The sequence below is a fragment of the Falco peregrinus genome, chromosome 6 (assembly GCF_023634155.1).
Source record: "Falco peregrinus isolate bFalPer1 chromosome 6, bFalPer1.pri, whole genome shotgun sequence".
In the NCBI taxonomy this organism is placed as follows: domain Eukaryota; kingdom Metazoa; phylum Chordata; class Aves; order Falconiformes; family Falconidae; genus Falco; species Falco peregrinus.
Window position 1 is genome coordinate 66,163,050 of NC_073726.1, and position 9,897 is coordinate 66,172,946.

Consider the following 9,897-nt stretch of genomic DNA (forward strand, 5'->3'; position numbering starts at 1 on the left):
AGGAAGAGTTTCCCGCTTCAGGATGCTGAGACAAAGCCTACCCAAAGGTAACAAGAGTTTGCCCCTGACCCCAGCAGGCTTTGTGTCAGACCATAGGAATGTGTCAAAGATCAGGCAGGAGGTGGCATGATCAGAATCTTATCCGCGATCTCCTTGGTCTTGGTCCAGTGTGCAAAGCATAAAAATATCCTTCTTTAATTAAATCCTGATGCTTACACAAAGCATTAGCACATTTAGTCTAGGAAATGTCTGATATTCAGTGGGCTATATGGAGAGAGATCAAAGAGGTACCTAAGTCTAATAAAAATGATAATCATGGGTGACTTCACCCACCTGTATATTGGTAGGTCAGCTGGTACAAATGGATTAAAAAACAAAAATCCCAATTTCTAGGTGATTTTTAAAATAGCTGGAGAACATAACAACACGTGTTTTTAACTTAGTCTGAAGTAGCTGAAGAAATGATACAGTCAGCCACTGAATAGTAATGAACTTATTACTACATTACGGGTGTGAGGATAAAACTGATAATAATTAGTGAACTGCTTAAAAAATAATGGAGGTACATAGAAATAAAATAGGGAGGGGGAGAAAGAAAAGCAAAGAATGAAAGAAAAAGAAAATAAAATCCATAGATTCAAAACAACAGGTATATTATTAGACAGTTTCTGATTCAGTGAAGTCATGCAGAAAGCAAACTGAAAGGCAAGATAGGGGAAAAAAAAAAAAAAGGTAATGTGAAATGTTAAGGTCCAAGAGGTTGTTTGAGTCAAGCAAGCAGCTTTCAGGAAATGACACTTCAGCTTTGGTGAAACCCCTGGCTGAGGGAGGGAAATTATAATAAAGGACAAACAGAATGTCAGCTGTAAATCAAGAGGGCCAAGGATGAGTTCGCATGAGAGCTTTAGTGGGGGGGCAGAAGGGGGAACTGCAGGGCATTTCTGAAAGGCCTTGAATTCATCCAGTTTAGGAGGGAACCAATGTGATCTGCTACACATCCAGGGGGTAACAGGAATAATTAATGAGCAAGAGGACTTTGCAGAGGTTCCAAATGATTCATTCGGGTAAATCTTCCCCACAAATGATGCTGTGCCAATGTGCACACTAGACCTACTTTTTTCAACACAAGAAAGGACATGAGCTTTCAGAATATGAAACATTGAAAAGGTAAACACTGGAACAAACTGATAAACTAAACAGCAGCATGTCACAAGGACATCGTAGTTATATATGCAAGGGTTTGGAAAGCATTTAAAATTAAGTGGCTACGCTGATAGCAAAAATATGCAAGCTGTTGCTGAAGTCAGATATGCTACAGAAGGACTGGAGGACAGCAGCTAGCACACCTATCTTTAGGACAGGCGCTGGACTGATTTTAGGTATTATGTACTGACAAATCTGATTTCACTTCCAGGTAAATTGAAACTAGCGAAAACTAGAATTACATACAGGACAGACAAAAAAAAATTAAAAATCATAGCTTCTTTCAAAGAAATGCTGTCTCTTCTATATATTCTTTGAAGCATAAAGCTAATACAGCAAGAAAAAAAAACTTGATAAGTGTGTGTATATAAGTATTTGTATATCTTCTAAAATTCTTTGACTAATTTTCTTTGAAGAATTTAAGTCATCATAGAATAAGTACCTTATTATTACAAGTTGGAAACTGTTCAAGGGAGAGAATGCAGGAACTACACATGAATGACCATTTTTAATTGTAAAAGTTTAACAGGTGAGCTGTCCAAGATTCTATACCATGTATAACTTCTTTAATGAAATTATTGCTGTTAGAAAACAGGAATAAGGATTGAAGTATTTCAGAGTGTGCTAATTAAGTTGCGTGAACCTAGCATTCAGATCACAAATGGAAATAAGTGTTGGCCAATGCAGAACAATCATCGATGGAGTGAAATACTTAGAAACCTTTGTGGATTCTAAGCCAGCTGTGACTACTCAAGGAAGGATATTGGCATCACTGTGGACAACCCAGTTGCAAATTCTGCTCAACTACAGCAGCGGTTCAAAAAAACCTCAGACCCAACAAACAAAACAAAATGTCCATTAGTGTACAGAAGGAGTAAAAGGTGTTAAAATGAAAACAGTTTTATTGTATAAGCCGATAGTCCTCACCTGGAAAATAGTGTCCAGATTGGTCAGTCCATCACCAAAAAAGGAGGTAGAAGAATTAGTAGCTTTTAAGACACGCAAAGTGACTGGGAACCCTGGGACTGTCTAACTGAGAGAAGAAAAGAACAAGAGGGTTCATGGTTGAGTAAGTGAATGGCACCTGTACAATGAACTGGGTGCTTCTGTTGCCCTTTTCATGTCATATAACAGAGAGGTAGCAATAACATTGCAAGACAACTAATTTAAATAAATCAAGGGTTGCTTGAAGTGTGGTTTTCCCGAGAAAATATGTAATTAACCTACTGAACTTGCTGCTACATGCAATCACTAAGGTAGTGAACTCACGGGGAGGCAAATCCAGATTAGCTGTTTATCCGGCCAGTGAGCATATCTGCAGTTTGTCTAGAATGGCTAGAGGTTTCCATTTGGTGAGGAAAGCAGGTATCTGTTTTCATTTGGAAATGGTCTCCGGGCAGTGAGCAAATACAAGCTGGTGAGCATTAAAACATTTTATTTCAGAGCAGAGCATATACCTTGTGCAGCTTTCCCTGCACCTGCCTCTGAATCATGTGGCAAGGGACATTGATAAAGACACTAAACTGGACAAGACAAAACACCTGCCTGATCCAATGTTGCAATCATTACATTCTAACGTTCTTTAACTGGATGACTGATGCCTTTTTGAATAAAAAAATAATGAGTAATGATAACAAATAACACAATTTCCATTAATTATTCATGCTAACGTTCATGAAACTTCTGAGATGTATGAATATTTTCATTAATAAATCATCGGTCACTGGCTTGCACTAAATGACCTCAGAAATCATAGTGGAATGAACCTGTTGCCATTATTCATGAGCAAAGTCGTGAATCATTTTCAATATATGAACACTCTGCTTTCTAATTGACTAAATATGAGATAGATGAGTATGAAATAGACATCAGTAATTCATTGCAAAGATGAGAGAAAATTTACCAGGAATCCATGAAAATGCTATAGCCTATACCAGAGACTTATTTTTTTTTCATGGACAGATTTTTGCTAATTTTTATTTCTCACATGTTGGAATGGATTATAAAAATGAAGGGTCTGATCCTCAGTTTGTTGATCATCCTATCTTCACCAAAATCAAGACAGGTTTATATATTCAGGCTATGTAAAAAAAATTGACCTGGAGCAATTACTAAGCAAGAGAATTCTTTTAAATTACTAGGTTTATGTTATCTCCTTGGTTTCCAACACTAATTTTCACAATGATTCAGAAGAAAGATCTATGAAGATATTTTTTGTCTCATTCCACTTCTTTCCCCAAAAAAGAACAAAAAACTAAAAAAACCCTACACCTGCCCACAGTTTGCTCAGAGCTTTTGCGAGAGCTTAAGGAAAACCCTGTCAGATGCTGGTTTACAGAATTTCTCACTTATTTGTATTGTGGCTGCTTCTAGACATCTTTCATTGTCGTCGCTGTCAGAGGTGCCCCATACATTATCACATTGCATTTCCCTTTCGGCAGAGGCTGACGAAACAGAGCTCTTACATGAGCAGTTGACAAAACACTGGCATATTCTAATTACAACACTTACTATGTTTCTGTGAAAGTCAAATTCTGAGCTCAGTTACACTGCAATAAACCAGAAGTAATTAAAGTCAGTGGAGTCACCCCTGATTTGAAAGAATGTAATTAAGATCAGAGTCAAAAGAGATACTGGAAAGACAGGAATCAGAGGATCATCTCGTCAAAAAGAAAACATGCAGAACGCCCTCAGCAAAGCAGCTGGCCCTAAATGATGGTCTGTTTCATTTTATCCTTATCATACTCTTAAAAAGGAATACATGAAGCACACGGACCACTAAAATCTCATTGCATGTCTTAGACTCACTGGCAAACATTCTTTAGGAAGTTCTTGATAGAAATGAGATGAAACTCACCACACTGTCCCATCCTTTTAGGACTTAAAATCTTGTTATATGAGAGACATATGTCTTTGGAACACCTCCTATTATGTATCTCCCTCTACAGGGAACAAATGATGCTAGATATAGGTAATGATACAGCTTTAAAGGTAGGACAGATGGTCCAAAATGACAGGCATGTCCGCAGCCTAAAACATTTTTACGTAGAAACAACTCGGGACCAAAGGGAAAGGAATGCAGCATTTTAATACAACTCCAGGGGCAGCCTCATCTTTTAATTCTGCCCACTTGTATCAGGGAGATGTAGGAAGTCCACAAGAGATCCTAGCTCAACTTGGTAGAGAGGGCTAGGGAATGCAGTCTGCTAGGCACAGGCAGTTGGTGTTCAGCTGGTGGATCAAGGACAAGCAAGTAGGTAACTGCATCTTTTGGACAGCTCTGACCCAGGAAAAGCTATGGCGACCCTGGCAAAACTTAAAGCTATCTTTGCCAAAATACAGGAACTGGAAAAGATGGGTAGGGTGGCATGTGGCAAGTGTGCTAATTGTTTCATTTCATTACAGCAGTTCCCAGTGCTTGGTCCTTTGTGCAGACTGGTTCCTAGAGATGGGAACCCAGGCTCAGATTTAACAGGGCTTGAAATGCTACCATACAATTTAAGCTTTTTAAGATTTAAAGCTACAAGCATTTGTGAAAAAGTTATCCCTGCCATTCATATGGGATGGATCTAAGTCCTTTCAGCTTTCCTTAGCCTGATTACTGTTGTCTACCCATCCACCCACCCAAAGAACCCATAAAAGGTCAGGGCAACATTTTCACAAGTGAGTAATCCTCTTCCGTGCCTTCAAATCTCTCAGAATTAGCTGCAAGTTGCTGCAAGCTGTGAAGCTCAAAGCCAGAATGATCCAAAATTTGTGAATAAATGGCTAGATATAGACTGGGCTTCCCACCTCTGTTTCTCAATCTCTTCATATTTATTCCTTCATAGTTTAACCCACTGCAACATTAAACTCTGGGTGACCAAACCAGGACCAGCTGAACCCCATCTGCTTCTTTTTTTTTTTTTTTTTTTGTTTTTTTCAGCTTGGGATTTAGAAGAGGAAATAGCTGGCTGGGAACATACACTGAGGGAACATCACTTGTTTCTCTCCCTCCCCTGTAAAATTCTGTGAGCCCTCACATTCCCTGTGCCTGAGGATGCTCTCCATCCCCTGCCTCTGGCGCTAGAGGGTGTGGAGATCTGGACTTTGGGCTGGGAATTCAACTCTCTGTGGATCCCTACTTTCCTTAAAATTGAACTCAAGTTTAAAACAAGTCTTGATTTCACAGAAAAGGGATCTGCTTGTCTGCGTTCCCCATGCTGTATTGCTATGGAAACAAGACCAGAAAATAAGTCTTTTGCATGTAGGTCATGGTATTAGTGCAGAAGAGAAAGTCTGGGTGAATGGGTGAGTGGGTTACAGGAGTGATGGGGCAGAGTAACTGCCTGGGATTGTATCAACAACAGTGGGAGATTTCATAGCAGATGTCCTCAAAAGACTACTGATTTAGACACCCAGTGGTCTGAAAGATCCAAGCAGTTAGAGCAACTGAAAGCCATGAAACACACACAGGGAGTCAGCACAGAGGTGACAGCCAAAATGACAATGGGGGCATGGGACTGAACACAGAGAGAGAAAAAAAAAGCTTTTGTTCACAGATGATGTTTTTCACTGATGGCCCCAGTTTCCCCCTTTCTGTGTCTTAGTGTCCCTCCTGGGCGATGGCACAGCACAGCATGCCTGCTGCCCCTTCCACATCCTCAGGACATTCCCAATCACACATGGTCCAAATCTCCCCAAGCTCTACCCAGATGTAGAGTTACAACCTTTTGGGTAGAGGATATTACTCATAATCTTGGTTGTGGATGGGAGAAGAGCATGACCTCTTTTTTTACTATTTTGACCACTATCTAAAGCAACTCGGGGACATTCTAGGCACCCCCTCCACATGTACTGAGCCCTTTTCCCAAGTGGACTGCAATGCAGAAACCACAGAGCACTGCGGGCAGGGGCAGAGAGGGCAGCTCAGTGGGGTACATGCTCGCCAAGTCAATGAGCCCACTGCGCTTCTCACTCGGCTGCTGCAAAGGCAAACAAGGCTGCTTTTGCGGTCCAGGAACCCTGAAGAGGGGAAGTTCAACCAAAGTTATAATCAAAAAGAGCCTAAAGGAGAGAGGGAATGTACTCTTTGTAGCTTAATGCGGTTTATAGATGAGTCATCGAGAGCCGCTGGTGTCATAAACCATACGATCAAGGCTGGTGTGTATTTAGACAGGGGTTGTGATTGCAGGCGATGCAATACCATAAAAGCAGACAGCGTGCAATACTTCTGATCCTTGTATTAACCTTCCTCATTGTTGGTCTTTTTTTCTTTTTTTTCCCTTCCCCTGAAGCTGCAAGGGCAGGCTGTCAAGCAGAGGTTGGCCCTTGTACTCTCCCACCCTCCCCCTTGCCTTTTTCCCTCCTGCAAAGGGAAGATCTTCCTTAAAGGATAGGGACGAGCCAATGTGTGCAGACACACTCCCCATAAAAATGTGGAGAGCTGTTATTCTGGCTACATTCACAAGAATTACCCCTTCCTCAGAGTCTTCCAGTTGGAAAATAAAAGCTACCACTCCTTGCCCTAAAGGAACTTCAGCACATGAAAACGGTAGGGAAAAACAGTCTTATGGAGCAGGGAGGAAGCGCCCCTCGTCTGTTCCCCAGCGAAGGGATGAACTCGCCCCTAGGCCGGTGGGAATGAGTCACAGGGCCCGGCAGCCTCCCCCTGGCAGCCCCATGGCAGCAAAGCTGCCCCCGGGAGCCCCGGCCGGCCCGGCCGCCCGCAACCGCCCGCTCCCCACCGCCCTGGCGCCGGCGGCCGCGGGGAAGCCGCCAGCGGGCGGGGGGCAGGCGCGGAGCGGAGCGCGGCCCTACCCGGAGGGACGGCCCTGCTCGACTTGCACCGGAGAAGCAGCGTCCCGGAAAGCACTTTGCCCCTCCAGAGCCTCCGAGGTGGCTGGGCTCTGGGCGACAGCGGCACCTCTGTGCCCCACAGCCGCTTCTGGGAGGCGGTTTTGCTGCCACAGCTTGATCTGAGCTCCCCCGCAAGGGATCGCTCCTCCTGACCACAAGCACCCCGTCGCGGCGGCGCGGGCGAAAGGGAAAGGAGCCCGGAGGCACGGCCGGGACCGGCTCAGCCCTGCCGGGGGCTCGGTCGGGCCGGGGCAGCGGGGTGAGCCGGCCCAGGCCCCGGAGCATCCTGCGCCGCCACCCCCGGCTCCCTGGCCGCACCGGGGTCCGGACCGCAGGGGCACCGAGCCGGGGAAGCGGGGTCGGAAACGAGCCGGGGAAACCCCTGCACCCTCCCCGCCCCCGGCGGCACCCCCCGGCCGCGCTCCCCCTGCCCGAGGCAGGACAGGAGACCTGAGGCAGCGGAGACGGGGGCTGACCCCGGGCAGGCGCTCGGTCCCCAGGAGGGATGCTGAGGGGCGAGGGACCGCACTGACACAGCGGAAGCCTCCTCCCCTTATACCGCTCATCCCCGCATGGTCCCCGGCAGGGCAGGGGTACCCCCCGCCCCGTGTCTGCCCGTCAGCGCGCTCCGCGGGCAGGCTCCGCTCCCGGCTCCTGGTGACATTTTGCAGGAGTCGTCAAACAAACATGTCACAGAGGGATTTGGGAAGGGTAGTCCGGGAGATGTCCCTGTGTCGGAATGCAGCATTTATATAAAACCCCTGTGGACAGCGCTTGGAAATTGTGAGGATTCCTCCAAACCAGGCTGCTGCGTCTCTCCCTCTATGCCATGCTAGGCTCGGTTATGGGATTAGCATCGCAACTGTAACTCAACAGGGAAAGGCTCTGTGCTGGGGGCAATCGCTTTGCCTTCTCTCCTCTCACTGCCTTACCCCGGTGACCCGCACCGCTATGGACCCTTTCAGCAAAAGTTTCCCTGTGTTGTGTTCTGCTCCTTCTACCAGGAAGCAAAACGTAAGCTAGTTTCTTGGACATTATTTTCTTGGCGGGAGCTTTCCTATGACAGGAGCGGATGAAATTCAAGGTGCAGTGAAGAAGGGGCGGAGGGTAGAGGACGAGAAAGAAAAAAAAAATGGGAGGGGGGGAGAAGAAGACAAGAAAACGGAACGAAAAAGGAAATTTAAAAAGAGAGAGAGAGAGAGAAAGAGCAAAAACGTCAGTAAAACCCAAAGCTTTCCTACCTGTGATCCAATTACCAGAAGTTGCATCCCATCCCGCTGGAAGCGGCTCGTTGCAAGCGGCGGCTGCGGAGCGGCCCCGGCTCCGGCGCAGAGGCATGCGGGCTGCGCGCAGTCAGCGCCCGGCGGCAGCCGCTTTATCTTTCCCTTCCATATCTTCCGAGGGGAGGGAGGGGGGCTGGGGTAGGGGAAAGACAGATTACTTGGCACCGTGATAACGGGGGGGCAAGGATAGCAGTTTGGAAGCTTTAAACAAGAACTGGCATTGTCCAGGCTGGTGGAGTTTTTGTCTCTCGCTCGCTCTCTCCCTCCCACACACACAGGCACACACATCTACACGCGCACCCTCCGTGGCTCTGGCCCTGGGGAGTCTCTGCTTCAGTTCAGCCAAGTTAGGCTTTTAAAAAAAATAAATAAAAAAATGTGCAGCAATAGTGCTATCAAACCGAGCTTAACGCTTTAGGTAAAGCTGGAGAAATTAAAAATAGCAGAAGCTGGGACTCATGAGTGAGCTGGTAATAATTCATACTTCCCTCAGCGCTTCTGAGGAAATGAGGGCAAGCTGCCACCTTCGGGGGGGTGGTGTGTGTGGGGGGGTGGGGGTGAGGGAGGGGAAACCGGGCGCCTAGGTGAGCATCTCGAGTGAATGTCCTTGCTGAGGTGCTGCGGCTGCGGGTCCGCTTGCTGCCCGCCTGCGGGGGCGGGGGGGGAGGTGTAGTGGTGGGTGGGGGTGTGTGAGTGTGAAGTGGGTTCGATTAGCTGCAATGGGCAGGCGGTTTCTGCAGAGAACATTTACAATTTTCTTTCCATATGACAGGATTAGTGGCTGTTGAAGGCTCTCCTCCAATGGGATCTGCCTCGCGCTCTGATTTGATGCCTTTGCTGAACAGAAATCACTGGTTCTTGTTATCTCTCAACACATTCTCCCCTCTTCCTCATCAGACACTCCCCTCTTCCTCATCGGAAGTCTTTATCTACAATTTGCACATCAGAACCGATTCCCCCCCACACCCCCCACACCCACACCCCCATAACCTCTTCCCCATCTCTCCCCACCACGCTCTCCTTTTTATTTCTGGTTACTTTTTTTTGCAGTTCCATGATAGCTGTAAGTCTAAAGCTAGGTACTGGAGAAGAAAGAGAGAAGGAGATCTTACCTTTAGATTATTGTAGTCATCAGGGTCTTCACACACTGTGGAAAAATGTTGTTACATTAAATCCAGTTTAGTTTTTAAAACTGATTATTGTGTGGAAATATTCATGGAAAGGTGCTTCCCCAGCACAATGACAAATGAATTATGGGAAACAGATTACATTTGGCAAACAAGAGTTAATTCTCCTTGAGTGTAAAGCATTCCCCTTTAATTAATAGTCACTAGGCTGAGAAGTATTTACTTTGCTTAAGGGAACTTGCCAGTTCGATGAAAATAATCTACATATAAACATCTTTAGGTTTGCTTTGTCTTTGTTTGCCTTTCTCCTGGACCGAAATTGATTTGTGGTCTACAGTGATGCTTTTTCCCTTGGGATAGGGACTGTCAGCGTGGGAAGTGGGACAGGGAAACCCATCTTGCCTGTTGTCTGAAAAATGATAGGGAGAAGTGATAAGTGAAGAGGA

At 45.9% G+C, this 9,897-nt stretch overlaps 1 protein-coding gene across 1 annotated transcript in view; it reads right to left on the reverse strand.

Annotated features, from left to right (window-relative positions):
• Positions 1-8,766, reverse strand: part of CHRM2 (cholinergic receptor muscarinic 2) — a 107,356-nt gene extending 98,590 nt beyond the window's left edge. Inside the window, exon 1 of the mRNA XM_055807875.1 lies at positions 8,283-8,766. The gene's annotated coding sequence lies outside the window, so the exon portion shown is untranslated. The remainder of the gene's footprint in view (positions 1-8,282) is intronic.
• Between the last annotated feature and the right edge of the window lie 1,131 nt (positions 8,767-9,897).